General features: G+C 39.7%; 1 long non-coding RNA gene across 1 annotated transcript in view; it reads right to left on the minus strand.

Moving 5' to 3' along the window:
- Positions 1-15,644, minus strand: part of LOC129527089 (uncharacterized) — an 84,257-nt gene that overhangs the window by 14,282 nt on the left and 54,331 nt on the right. The window lies entirely within an intron of this gene.

Below are 15,644 nucleotides of genomic sequence, written 5' to 3' on the forward strand. Positions count from 1 at the left end.
GAGAACCTACCAGACATCAAACACTAAATCCATAGGAATTAAAAAGTTGGTAACAATTCGGAAAATGCCAAATAAATCAATGGAAGAGAATAGAACCCAGAAACAGTACCAGGTCTATGTATGAGGAAGGACGGGTTATCCAATAAATAGTTTGATGACAAATGGCTATCCATGTGGAAAGAAATAGATTTGGATCACTTTCTCTCTTAGCTTGGGTATTTTACAAACAGTACCTGAAGCAAGGCTTAGGTGCTAGTATTTGTTACAAGATGCAACTCCAGGAGAGTAAGGGTAAAGGAAGAGAGGTGAGATAAGGAAGGATGGAAGGCCAACATGAGGCAATGGATACTGAGATGGCCACTGCTTTATGAAGAGACACAGCTGGTCACACAGCTAGGCAGGACATCCACAAACCCACTACATAAAAAACAGTGCCTCTGATCAGCCCATCGGAAGAACACATGGAGGGTGAGTTTGTCCTCTGACTTCTTCCTCTCTGCTCTTACCCATGGGGGTTAACTCTCCATGCTTCTGGGTTGTGTCCCCGGGACAAGGCTATAACTTCTGGGGACACCAGTTATACTCCTTTTCTAGTCTTGGAGTGAATGAGAAGCCAGAGACGCAGGCTCCGAATGCGCGCCTCGAAGACGGCATGAACACGGCCATGACAGCTGAGGTGGGGGAGTGGCTGGGGTCCCAGAGACTGGTGAGGCTGAGAGAATGCACGAAGGGCAGGAGCTACATTCAGTACACTGCCTCACATTCTACACAGAAAGAAATGTCAGGTGAATCCAACATACAAACATAAAAACAGTAACAGCCACGTAAAAGTAGGGAAAAAAAATGTTCATAGATAATCTTGTGAAGAATAGGCTTTCCTAAGTATAACTAAAATCTGAAATCATTTGGGGGAATAAAGAAGGCAAGCTTGGCAGATTTGACTAAAACTTCTTCCTGGAAAAAGAGACATACATACCCACAAAAGTAAAATATCAAGTGGACAACATAGGTATTTGCAGCACAGAGAAACAGATAAAATATAAATATCAGTAGGTGCTAAAGAACTTCTACAAATCAATAAGAAAAACTAAGTGGAAAAGTAATGTGCCTAGAAAGCAGACAGTTAGCCCAAGATGACAACAGTCTAACCATCTAGTTTAATTAGATCCACAAGATAATCCTTTTCACAGTGGCCAAACTCCTAAAGGAACTCAGATGGAAGAATTGCAAGCAAGCAAAGAGAAATAGTGTAAATACTCCACTGGATTTGATTACTTTATAGCGTGAGAACCAGATTTCCAAAGTTCCACTGAATGAACTGAAAAATTGCCCCTCAAAGGTTTCATTTCTGCAGCCTTCACATGAGCTAAAATCCCAGAAGGTTCCATCTATTCCAAGATAACTAGGCTTCATTGAATGTGTCTGTCTATAGCAAACTCCACCCAGATTGAATTCTGACACATTTATAGCAACGGCCATTTTGCCTGGGCACCCTGACCTCACATAATTCTGTACTGTTGATTTATATTGCTTCCCATAAAAAAGTTTTTTTTCATAATAGGACAACATTAAGCTACAGCAAAATAATGCCTTACATTTATTGGCACTTTCTCAAAGCATTGTCTATTACTTAATGTGATCATCACAAGAACATTAATAGGAGAGTAAGATTTTTTTAAATATTCATTTGGCAGAGGAGGTTTTTAAAACACAGATTATATAAAGGACACACCCCATGTCAAAGAGCCAATTACTGGCAAATCCAGAACTAAATTCTAGGTGTCCACTAGCTTCCAATCTTCAGTGTTTTCCATCAGATTTCACAGTTTCTACTGAACAACGTGTAAGTAACACGATTCTACAAGCAGGGCAATGGGTTGTTTTCAAGATATATACCTTTAGGTATTCGTAATGGAGTTTGGCAGCTTCAGAAAAACTAAGTTGTTTACATTCAACTGTCTCTTAACAGCACGAGCTAACTGTCCAAATGCAGTCACAGATGTTAGAATTCATATTGAATGCCAAAAAACCCATCCCTTTTTTAATATCTTGAAATTGAGCCAGTAAAATGTCTTCCAGTTATTAATTTCCATAGTCATTTTCGTTTTATTCCATAAATGGGGGAAGGAAGAGCAGGAAAAACCCCTTTTCTCCTCCCAGGGCAGGATTACTAGTATCTACTATTGAGAAATCCATCTTCAGATCAGAAATGTCCATCATCCAATGCTGATTGAGCAACAAAGTGTGAAGGGTCTTTTGCCAAGCCCCAGGCACCAGACACTGTAGAATCTCTTAGTGAGATTCTAAATTCACCCAGGCTAGACATGATTGTCTTCCAATTTTGGCCATGATTGATAAAAGAGAAAAATCAGTGGAAAAGCCAGAAATGTGAAAAGAATTTGGCACTTCTGAAAGCTATTAGTTTGGGTTTGGTTTCTATTGGATGTAGAAATCAAATCTCAAATAAAATTTTACTTGACCTGTATCTTATCTATATTTTACTTGGTCTATACCCAATAGTTTCTAGATCAAATTAATGATGACCAAGAAAATTTCCATTTAGGTTTTCACTCACTATAATGGGAGCTAACACAGAGCAGGGATTTTTGCCTGGTTTCTTGACTGAATTTTCCCAAGTGCTTTGAACAGTGCCTGCCATACAAGTGTTTAACAAATAATTTAATAAGTAAGTAAAATCTGTGGCAGGGTATTTCTTTCTAATGTCACTTGGACCTTGAGTGAACAAAAGACCGAATCTCCAGTATGCTCACATTTTTTAGATATAGTTACATTTTTGCGAGTTTGGGGTTATTGCCCCAGCAAAACTCTCCATTTGGAGAAAGAGGAGAGGATGAAATCTCTTGAACTGAGCCAGATGTCTCAGATATTTTCTTAACCTTTGATTTGTTAAGATTTTGAAACATATCTCATGCTTATTATTTTACATAGAAGTTTTAAGGTTTGCCTTTACTTTTTAACTAGGCCCAGTTTAAGAACAAAACACAGGTTACTTTTTTTTTTTTTTTTTTGAGATGGAGTCTCGCTGTTGTCGCCCAGGCTGGAGTGCAATGGCACAATATCGGCTCACTGCAATCTCCGCCTCCCGGGTTCCAGCAATTCTCCTGCCTCAGCCTCCCAAGTTGGGGGAAAAAAAAATAGAAATCTATTGGAAGAACACAAGATAGACTAGAAAATTTAGGGGAAAATTGAAGAATGGACTCCAAAGGAAAGGAAATTAAGGTATTTCTGGGGATCTAGGGAACAAAAGCAATGGATAGCACTGCAGGGTACACCTGCTTGGGAAACAGCCACAATGGTCACTCTATTCAGTATTTGAATTCCAGACAGAAAGGCTAAGGAAGCGTGAGGCACTTGGACAGAATCCCACCAATACTGTAAACAATGCAGAAATGCATATCCCAAAGTGGGTGACTATTACCAGCATATCGGGAAATGGACCCTGAACAGGCAAGAACAGATGTCCCTCACAACAGTGACTCCACAAGTACATGACCTACAATTGGAAAAGCATATCCCATCCTGGACAGAACATACGGCTGCCCTTCATGAAGGTGAACACTGGTAACAGATCCAAATAGCAACTGGGAAAGTCTTTAGGGGGCCAAATAAAAACAGTCTATTCAGCAAAATTTATACACAATTTGTTAAAATTGGTGTTGCATCAGGGACATGTCCCCTGCCCTGTGAAATGCAAGAGCTCTGAAATGTAAAAAAGGCAAGGCACCCTATGTAAACAGAGACTTCATTTTACGAATGAAATTGTCAACAGAAGCAGATTCGCGTATTTCCCCATTATAGGCTTTTACTGGTACTTCATGTCTTTGGTCTTAATCAAAATACAGGAAATCCCTGGTTTGCATGACAGCACAGACCATAGAAATGACTGTGCAAGATGAAACCATGTAAAGTGATCTGAATAATCAATGAGGAAAATTATAATTATTCCACAGCCTTTAAAAAATGTTGTCAAAGCATTAAAAACACCTCCTGTTTGTTATATATATGTAAATGAAAAAATAAAATTATATTTATTTAGTACACTATTATTTAAGTATTAGAAATAATTAGAATTAAAATATTTTATTTCTTTGCAAAAAAAAAAAATGTTACCCACAGTAGTTTGAACAGGGCTTGCCTTCTTTTTCTCATGGTACAATTATGGAATGAGCATCTTTTCTATGCCTTGGCAAAGTGTAATGCTTCTTTCTAAATTTGGGTTAGTTTCCAACATTTTATCCTTTGTGCTTTCAATGTTGTGAAATATCTCCAAGAGTTCCTTTAACATGAAGTGATTTCTTTTGAGCGTCACTTCCTCTGGGACATTTTCATCTTTTTCGTCACAGCCACTCTCCTCCTTTACGTGCATAAGTCCATCTTCACTAAGTTTCCCTGGCTGCATGTCTAGAGTGTCAGCAGCAAGGTCACCAATTCCACAGTCAGCTATTTCTTCTAATTCCATTGACATTTGATTCAAATTTTACATTCATCATTATCAAATTTTGTTCTTTGCTTTATTTTTATCTTTAGTGGTCAATTCCCATTTTCTAACATTCATTTTTATAAAATGTCACATGAATTTATTACTAGTGACAAGGAGACAACAGATTGGTGACGGATCATGAAGGGCATCTGTCACTGATGTAGCAATTTTTCTTCTGCAGAGGCAGCAGCATAGTCTGTGCTTCATGCAATCACTCACAGTTAATATACCACGGTAACTGAAATTTGAACCATGCTGTTAGGGACTGGTGTTATTGAAGCAAACCATGGTAACTGAAATCCACACATATCAGAACTGTGCAAAGTGAGAGCTGCCTGTATTGTGAAATATTCTGCTAGAAGCCTTTTAATGGGCCCTGAGACCTCTTATGACTTCTTTATTGCCCGATTTTTGGGAAATTCTTAGATAGGAAAACATCATGTCTTATCAATATTTGCTTATAACTGTAACACAGAGTAGTTTATATTTGATCACTGACTGCCTTGGAACTATCCAATAAATCTTATGTTTTACCCTCTGCCAAACAAGTTAGATTTTGGAACATCAATTTATTCTATCTGCAATGAAGCAAGATCATCTTTAGCTTCTACCTGTAAGGTTGCAACTAGTGAAACACTCCTCGCCCTTCAAGACCCAACTCAAATGTCACCTTCTCAATGTGCCTTTCCTGCACCCATCAGTTAGTCACACATCTTGAAGAACAAAGATTCTTCTTGTTCACCTTTATGTCCTTTGTACCCTGCACAGTGCCTAGCCCATATGAGATGCACAAATATTTCTTGAGTAATGATAATTTATCTCAAACTTTTTTAAAAAGTGTATTTTTCTAGTCAATAATTGGATGTTTCCCAGCATGAGATTGTAAGTAAAAGGCCCAAAAGGAATAGTAGCCAAGAGACACAGTTTGATGGCCTAGCATTTACATCCAAGAGTACCAGAATCTAGTTCCAAATATTGGAGGGCCATCTTGGGTGTGATGGTCAGGACAGACTGGGGAAAGCCCCACTGAGTGGGTGTATGATCTGCATATAAATTTCGCTGACTCACGCTGGCTTCGGTGTTTGCAGTCCTCTCAATCCATAATGGATAACACATGGGGGAAGAGAGTTATGAAAAAACATAGTCATATGGTTCAGTGTATAGATCTGAGGAAAATACCTTTTAAATGAAATTGAGCCAAACGTCTGTCTCACTCCGTTTGCAAAGTACACAGTACTGTACGGACTAATCAAACTTTATAGCTCTCCTGTGCAATCTTGTACATTCCTAAAAACATGTTTCTCCCAGAGCTGTCACTTGTTGGAAATGTGTCACTGACCAAACAGTGTTTTCTATACTACACAGAATGAAATGTAAATATCATACAAAGTCCATTTGACCGAGCTCATGGGAAAGCATGAAACAATATACATTCCACATTATGTCTTTCTCTCACAAACAACTACACACATGCACCACACAAAAATCAGAAACAAAAGCAAGAAAGTATTTGGCTCATTGGGCAAGTTACACAACACTCATTTCATTAAATTAATTCTTTTATCTGCAAATCCCCACATATACTTAGTAAACTTCAACTGATGAAAGGGATTATTGTCATTTTACAGAAAACAAAGCAGTAAGGGTTTGTCCAATTGCACAACGGAACTCAGAAAAACCCAGCTTTCCTGAACCCAAAAGTTCACACAGATGTAAAAGCTATACAAGAGAACCATAAGAGGCTGCAAATAAATCTTTATACATGTTGTCACCACACAGTCAAGCTCCACAGAGTCAGGAGGCATGTGGATGTGTGTCTACACATTCAAGTACATGCATGAAGATATAAGAGCAGGTAGACACTCCCACATGGAGATTATGGCTTCAGCAAAGCATGAAGAAGGTAGTGTGTGCATGATGAGTGTGAGAGGCGGATATAGTCAGCAAGCCAAAGAGTGACATGATGGGAGAGTGGCAGAATTTAAATCTGGGCAAAGTCAACTAGTATTGTGAAGAGTTTCAAATGTTTCATCTCAAGAATACAGTCTATAGACAATCGGACCTACATCTCCAGATTTTGAAAGTGAAGTTACATGAAGGCGTTGCTTCTTATTTGAAGAAGCACTGTTCTGCAGCAATAGAGCAAGCATGCACTTTCGAGTTTTGTTGTTGGCAGTGGCGGTGGCCGTGGTGGGAGTGGTTTGTTTTTTTGTTTTTTTCTGGCAGAGACTATAGTTCTGATCTGGCAGGCCCAGTGAGAACTTTGCAATATGTCAAATGTATGACAACAAGAATTCTTACCTAATCATGTTTTGAGTATTAGAAATCAGTAGTCCTTAATGGCTTAATATATTCTTAGTAAAGCAGCCCTAAGACAAAGAGTTCTTGGTGGATAATACTTGTCCATAAGTTCAGAAAAAAGGATTTGCATCTATGTATTAACCCATCAGGAAGATTGGCTCACACTTGGACTCTACTTTAAGCTACAGAGGCAAGGGCTGCATCAACAGACTCCCAGAAACCACAAGGACTTCCATCCTCACAGCTCTGAAGATATGAGAGTGGCGGTGACCAGCTGTCCACGCAGGGACTTGAGGCTCAGCTGGGAAGAGGAGGCCTTGGCTTGGCCACCGGACACTCAGTTTACATTTCATCCTGTTTGCCCAGAGCCTGATCACATTCTGCCTCATATCCATGCTGCACTCTTCACAGTTTGCCTCTAGCATCTTCCCGAAGGGATAGACTGTGCCCCACAAGCTCACTGCTCTGCACACACCAGGCACAAAGTGAGTGTGTGAGTAGAAGGAAAGTCACCAAGAATCTTTTCTTTATAAGATATAAGAAATGTAATGTTCAGTGTGCCTTAGGAAACAAACTGATGTCTTTCTATGAATGGGGGGTCCCAAGGCTCCTCAGAATTTTTTTTTTACAACATGTTTTGATATACAACTATATGGTGAAATCATTACTATTGTGAAATGAATTAACATGTCTATTGTCTCACATAGTTATTTTTGTGATAAGATACCTAAAATCTATTCTCTTAGCAAATTTCTAGTGCACAACACAATACTAACTATAGCCCTCGTGCTGTACTTTAGCTCTCTAGACTTCTTTATCCTACATAACTGCAGCTTCATACGCTTTAACCTACATCTCCCCTCCATCCCCTCCTCCCTGCTGCCCATGGTAACCACTATTCTACTCTATTTCTACACATTCAGCTTTTTTTGGATCTCACTTGTAAGTGCAGTCACACAGTATTTTTATATCTGTTTCTAGCCGATTTCACTTGGCATAATGTCCTCCAGGTTCATCCATGTTGTTCCAAATGACAGAATCTCCTTATTTTTTAAGGCTGAATAATATTTCATTGTATGTATTGTGTGTATGTATATATACACCACAATTTCTTTTTTTAACTTTTAGGTTCGGGGTACATGTTCAGGTCTGTTATACAGGTAAATTGTAAGTCACGGGGGTTTGGTGTACAGATTATTTTGCCACCCAGGTAATCAGCATAGCACATGACAAGTAGTTTATTCATTCTTCCTGCACCCTTAAGTATGCCCTGGTGTCTGCTGTTCCCTTCTTTGTGTCCTTGTGTACTCAATGTTTAGGTCTCACTTATAAGTGAAAACATGTGATATTTGGTTTTCTGTTCCAGTGTCAGTTTGCTTAGGATTAAGGCCTCTAGCTCCATCCACATTTGTTCAAAGGACATGTTCTCATTCCTTTTTATGGCTGCATAGTGTTCCACAGTATGTATGTGCCACATTTTCTTTATTCAGTCTACTGTTGATGGGCAGCAAGATTGATTCCACATTTTTGCTGTTGTGAATAGTGCTGCGATGAACATACACATGTATGTGTCTTTATAGTAGAATGATTTCTATTCCTTTGGGTATATACCCAATAATGGAATTGCTGGGCCCAGTGGTAGTTCTGCTTTGAGTTCTTTGAGAAATTACCAAACTGCTTTCCACGGTGGCTGAACTAGTTTACATTTCCACCAGCAGTGTATAAGTGTTTTTTTTCCCCACAACCTCACCAGCATCTTTTATTTTTTGACTTTTTAATAATAGGGAACCTAACTAGTGTGAGATGGTACCTGTTTGTGGTTTTGCTTTGAATTTCTCTAATGATTAGTGATATTGAGCATTTTATCATGTGCGTGTTGGCCATGTGCATGTCTTCTTTTGAAAAGTATCTGTTCATGTCCTTCGCCCACTTTTTAATGGGGTTGTTTTTGGCTTAAGTTCCTTATATACTCTGGATATTACACCTCCCATTCTGTAGGTTGTCTGTTTACTCTATTGATAGTTTCTTTCACTCTGCAGAAGCTCTTTAATTAGGTCGCATCTGACCATTTTTGTTTTTACTGCAATTGTTTTTGGCTTCTTTGTTATGAAATTTTTGCCAGGTCCTATATCCAGAATGGTATTTCCTAGGTTATCTTCCAGGATTTTTATACTTTTACGTTTTACATTTAAACCTTTAATCCATATTCAGTTGATTTTTGTATATGGTCCAGTTTCAATCTTCTGCATATGGCTAGCCAGTTATCCCAGCACCATTTATTGAATAGGGTGTTATTTCCCTGTTGCTTGTTTTTGTCAACTTTGTAGAAGATCAAATAGTTGCAGGTGTGCAGCATTATTTCTGGGATCTCAATCCTGTTCCATTGATCCATGTGTCTGTTTTTGTACCAGTACCATGCTGTTTTGGTTACTATAGCCTTTTATTATAGTATAAACTTGGGTAACATGATGCTTCCAGCATTGTTCTTTTTGCTTAGGACTGCGTTGCCTATTCAAGGTCTCTTTGGTTCCATACAAATTTTAAAATAGTTTTTTGTAATTCTGTAAAGAATGTCACTGGTAGTTTGATAGGAAGAGTATTGAATCTATAAATTGCTTAGAGCCGTATGGCCATTTTAACAATATTGATTCTTCCTATCCATGAGCATGGAACGTTTTTCCATTTGTTTTTGTCATCTGATTTCATTGAGCAGTGTTTTATAATTCTTGTTGTAGAGATCTTTCACCTCCCTGGTTAGCTGTATTCCTAGATATTTTATTCTATTACTAATTATTACAGTTGAGTGCAGAATTATTACATCATCTGTTTTAGTCTGTTCAGGTTGTCATAACAGAATAACACAGACAGGATGGCTTATAAACAACAGAAATTTATTTCTTACAGTCTGAAAGCTGGGAGGTCCAAGGTCAAGACACTGGCAGATTAGGTGTCTAGTAAGGACTCACTTTCTGATTCATATAGGGCCATCTGCTCACTATGTCCTCACATGACCGAAGGACTGAGGGATCTAACATCTCTTTTACAAGATTACTAATCCCATTCATGAGGGCTCTGCTGTCACAACCTAATCATCTCCTAAAGGCCCCATCTCCAAATACCATCACAATGGGGATTAGGGCTTCAACATATGAATTTGGGTGGGGAGGGATGTAAACCTTCAGTCCATAGCACTAATTGCCAATATCAAACAATATCTCATTTTGTTCAACTTGTTTTTGAGTCAATTCATTTTAATGAAAAGTTCATCTTTATTGTCATAAACTAACCAAAATGCAATTTGTTCTGCTGTAGCCATGGAGAGAACCCAAAAATAATACAGGGAGTAAAGGCCACATCATTGCCCCTCTGAAGCACACAGCTAATGATGACTACAATGGCCATACTGATCCTAACAGCACTGACGATGTGTGGGGCACCCTTCTAAGCCGTAAGTTATTGCTACATCCATCTCATTGGCCTCAAAGCCAAAGGAGGTACGTTGATAACCTATGAACACCTGTCTTAGAATTTTGTGGCTTCTCATGTGGGGGAAGGGATGGCTGAGGGTGCACTGTGTATAGGATGGTGATCCAAGTATGGGCTGTGGGTCCAAATGGCCTAGGTTTCACCATGTGACCAAAGCCAAGTCACTTAGCCCTTTGTTCATCTCTAAAAAGCACCAACCTGGGGTTCATGTGAGGATTAAATACAAATTTAAATGATTAAAGAGCTTAAAACAAGCCCTGGCACGTAGTAAGTGTTCAGTAAACCTTAACTATGATGATCATGATGAGCACATAAATGTTCGGGTCACTGTCATTAGATACTTCCGCCTAATTAATCTTCCTCAGACCCAGCACACCATGGAACTGCGATGGAAGTGTGCAAATGGAGATGAAGGATCACTCATACCACTGTGCTGAGCAAGTCACTGTAAAAGGAACAGAAGGTGTCCTTTTTTCTAGCTTGTTAGCTCCCTTATACCACACAAAGGAAAGAGCTTGAAGACAGATGCAGAGGTTAAAAACACTCTGCCCCACAAAGGCTCTCTCTCTCTCACACACACACACGCACACGCACACACACACACACACACACACCCTGTCTCTTCCTCTCATAAATCACCACTAGTTCACTCCCTCATTCCTACATCTGTACCCAGAGAGCCTCCAGCCCTCCATACAAGACAGGGATTTCCAGACTCTAGTCCTTAAGCTTGGTCAAATGAGCAGACCCAGCTCCAAGAATAAAGGGATAACAGGGGCTCTCTTTCCCGTCCAACACTCCATTGGAAAGAGCTACAATGATCTCACACTAGTTACCTTAAGAAGCATGCCACTGCGCTATGGTGGGCATTGTATTTTCTGGAGACACCACTCACCCCTCTGTTGGCTCTATATAAGGAAAGGCTATTCCTCTTCTGAGTGTGGCTTTGCTCTCAATCTGTTCCCGATGCACCCTGGCTGAGGATGACTCCCCTGCCATCTCAGATGTTTGCATGGTGTCGGGGAGAGGAATGCGTTCATTCTCAGTTCATTCTACCTCATCTCTGATTCTCACAAAAACTATGTCCCTGAGGAGGAAATGAAGGCATAGAGAAGGTAAGTGACTCCATTAAGGTTACACAGCCTATTGTAATCCAGATAAGCTAAATCTTTTGTTCTCTCCACCATGTTTCCTGCCTGCCTGATGTTTAGGATAAAAGCAGAATTCATCAACTCTTACATAAACGCATAAAGACTGATGCTATAAAGCCTGGTTGCTCCAAAGAGTAGGCTTCCCTTGATGGATACAGCCTTTACTTACTGAATTGCTAGCAGAGAAGACAGACATGAAGAGTCCAAGCTTTAGAAGTCATCCAGCAGCTGTTCAGATCTCTTGGCAAAATACCAAGAAGCCTGGTCTGCATAATTCTCTCTCAAAGAGGCAACACCAAAATGCTTGTCCCCAACTTCATTCTGAAGACTAATTTGTCAACTTCAACACAACAGCTCTTTCCCAAGACTTATCCCTATTCCTAGTTTCATGAGTCAAAACTTTGGGTTCCTTAACCCTGAAGAGAACCTTGTTCTTCCCACTGCCTTCCCACGGGTTGGGCTGAGGCCAGTGGAAAATGCAGTAGCCAGTGGAACATCCCTAGTGACCTTGAGCTCCTTGTCTTGGCTCTGAAATAAACTCTGCTCCACTTTTTTCTTTCCTGTTTGATTTCCTTAGAATTTATTTTTAAAATATACACACAGTAAAATTAGCTCTTTTTACTGTACAGCTGTGTGTTTTGGCAAATGCCTAGAGACAGGTAGCCACCACCACAATCAGGATACAGAACATTTCCTTCACCCCTAAAAAGCTCCCTCATGATTCCCCCTTGTAGTCAAACCCTCCCCTCACTCTCAAGCCCTGCCAACCACCGGTTCTCTGTTTCTACAATTTTGCCTGCTCTAGAATGTCTTGTACATGCAATTACACAGTATGAAGTTTGAGTCTGGCTGCTTTCATGTGACACAAAGTGGTAGAGATTCATCCAAGCCGTTTTGCATATGATTAGTTCATCTTTTTTATTGCAGAGTAGTATGCTACTGTATGAACGTACCACAGTTTCTTTATCCATTCTCAAGTTATAGAACATTTGGGTGGTTTTGCATCTGGGGGTGATTATAAAAAAAGCTTCTGTAGACATTTGCATACAAGTTTAATGTAAATCCGTTTTTATTTCTTTTGGACAAGCACTTAGGAGTGAGATTGATGGGTCATATAGTTGGTGTATATTTAATTTTATAAGAAACCACTGAACTGTTTTTTCACAGTGGCTGCGTAATTTTGCATTTCTACCAGCAATACGTGAGAGTTCCGGATGCTCCACATCCTCACCACTTTTTGGTATTGTCAGAAATTTTTTTCTCTTTTGTCTTCTAGCCTTTCCCTGAGAAGAGGCACAGTCATGAAGCTGCTTATCCAAAGATACTCCTGTGGAAGGGGTGGGGCTCCACAGACCCACAGGAAGGCTGTAGGCTTGGCAAGCTCATAGCAGATCAGAGGGTCAGGAACATGAGTGCTGTCTGTCTAGCCTCAGCCAAAAGGAGCCATGACCCACCATGAGTCATGAAAGAAAATGTCTAGGTTTGAAACTTTCTAAAAATATGAAGTTAGGAATATTACCTTATATATCCTTATATTTCCGTATACCTAATGCCATGTCTAAACTTACAGCTGAATGAATACCTTCACTTGGTTCTCTTGGATTTCATATATTTTCGAGATCATGAGGAAAGCCCCACATACAGGAAATGCACAAACTGACTATTTCAGCTGCAGGGATGGTCCCTAGTGCCAAGGTATATTCTATGTGCAGCTGGAGCCAAGGTTGAAAGGCCCAGAATGATAAGACACAGTCTAAAATAGCAGCTCCAAACTTTTGGAAAAGTCATTAACCCCTCTGAGAATCCTGAAGAAACTCTGGACTCTCTCACCAGAAAAAAAAATGAAGAAATAATATACCAAAGAAAAAGTTACATTCATCCACAGACCACTACTACTACCCAGAAGGAGCCCTGGCTCTAATAAGCAGGCAGTCATTTCTGTGAATATTTTGCTCTTTCATGGGGAGGAGAGGGACCTGAGGACTGCTTACTAGTGAGGCCAGGGAGATACTTGTACCAGTATGCTAAGACTGTCCTAACAAAGTACCACAGCCTAGGTGGCTTAAACAATAGAAATTCATTTTCTCACAACTCCGGAGGCTAGAAGTCTGAGATGAAGGTATTATAGTTTGTTTTGTCTGAGGCCGCTCTCCTTGGCTTGTAGATGCCATCTTCCTCCAGTATCTACACACTGTCTCCCTTCTGTGTGTCTCTGTGTCCTAATTTCCTCTTCCTACAAGAATATCAGTCATGTTGAATAAGGGCCTACTCATATGACCCCATTTTACTCTGATTACCTCTCCCAGCCCTCATTTCCAAATAGAGTGACATTCTGAGGTACCGGAGATTAAGACTTTTAGGACTTCAACAAGTGAATTTGATGCAGGAGGGCAGGCACAAGTCAGCACATAATATCGATCCTTGCAGTTTCTTAGAAGACTAAAGCTGTAGAACTCAAGACTTCAAAAATTCTAACAGTCCCACCACTGAATGTATTTCCAAAGGAAATGAAATTAGTATGTCAGAGATATCTATACTTCCATGTTCACTGCAGCACTATTCACAATAGCCAAGACATGGAATCAATCCAAGTGCCCATCAGCAGATGAATGGATAAAGAAAATGTGCAATAGATACACAATGGAATACTATTCAGCCTTAAAAAGGAAGGAATTCCTGTCATATCATAGATTCACCTGCAGAACATTAAGTGAAATAAGTCAAGCACAGAAAGACAAATATCACATGATCTCACCTAAATGCGGAATCTTAAAAAAAAAAAAAAGTCAAACTCACAGAAAAGGAGAGAAAAGTTGTGGTTTCCACAGGCTGGGTTTCAAGGAATTAAGAAGATGCTGGCCAACAGATATCAAATTTTTGTTAGACAGTAGAAAGTTCAAGAGATCTGCTGTACATCAACGTTGACAACAGTAAATAACTTCATGTATACTTGAAAATTGCTTAGATTTTCAGTGCTCTCACCACAAAAAAGGGTAAGTATGTAAGGTGAGGCATATGTAAAATAGCTTGATTTAGCCATTCTACCATGTGTACATAGATCAAAACATGTTGTACACCATAAACATACAACTTTTACTTGTCAATTTGAAAAGTTAAACTAGAAGATGTGTAAAGTCTATCTAATAAACACAGACAGTGCTTATAATGTATAGGCACTCTGCTTAGGTGCTTTATAATAATCAACCCTTTAATTTTCATTTTTTAAAAACTATGAATTAGGCACTATTTATTATTTTCCCCCTTTTAAAGATGACAAAACCGAGTAAGGGGGCCAGGATTAGGACCCAAGCTCCCTGCCCCCAAGAGCTCATCTTCATATCCAGTACTCTGAACTGCCTCTCCCTAAGCAATAGGCTCTTCTATGCTGCCTTTCTTGACAAGGAAAAGTGAAGAACTAAACAACCATCCAAGCTATCTATTCAATGCAGATTCAAAAAACATCGCTAGGAGATTCAAACACAGTTCTTCAGTGCAATTTTTTTTCCTTTCCAACTATTTGTAACCTTGCTAATTGCTTAACCTTCCTCAAATGTCTTACTCAAAACCAGTGTCTCCCTATAGATCAAATCTAAACTGGGCAGGCTGGCTTTTAGGCTTCTACCTTACCTTCCTTCCCTTTCACCATCTGTACCAGACATCTATTGCTGTATAACAAATTATCCCCAAAACCTGGCAGCATAAAAAATAAACTTTTATTTTCTCCCACAGTTTTTCTGAGATTCAGGAATCTGGGAGCAGCTTAGCTGGATGGTTCTGGTTCTCTGTCAAGAGGTTGCAATCAAGAGGTCAGCCAGGGCTGCAGTCATCTGAAAGCTTGACTGAGGCTGGAGGATCTGCTTCCAAAATGACTCATTCAAACAGCTATTGGCAAGGGGTCTCTATCCCTTCCCTCTTGGCCCCCTTTATATGCTGTTTGAGTATCCTCACAACATGATAGCTGGAGCTCACTTCTCTAGAGCAAGTGATGACACAGAGAGAGAGACAGGCGGAGACAGACAGGCAGAGAGAGATAGGCGGAGAGAGAACAAGAGAGAGACAGAAAGCAAATGGGACCAAAGACACAATGCCTTTTTATGACCTAGTGTCTGAATCATATCTTCACTTCCATCTTATTCACTGGAAGCAAGTCATTATGTCAGCCCTGATTTAAAAGGAGAGGAACTAAGCTCCACCTCTTGAAAGGA

The sequence above is a fragment of the Gorilla gorilla genome, chromosome 16 (assembly GCF_029281585.2).
Source record: "Gorilla gorilla gorilla isolate KB3781 chromosome 16, NHGRI_mGorGor1-v2.1_pri, whole genome shotgun sequence".
In the NCBI taxonomy this organism is placed as follows: domain Eukaryota; kingdom Metazoa; phylum Chordata; class Mammalia; order Primates; family Hominidae; genus Gorilla; species Gorilla gorilla.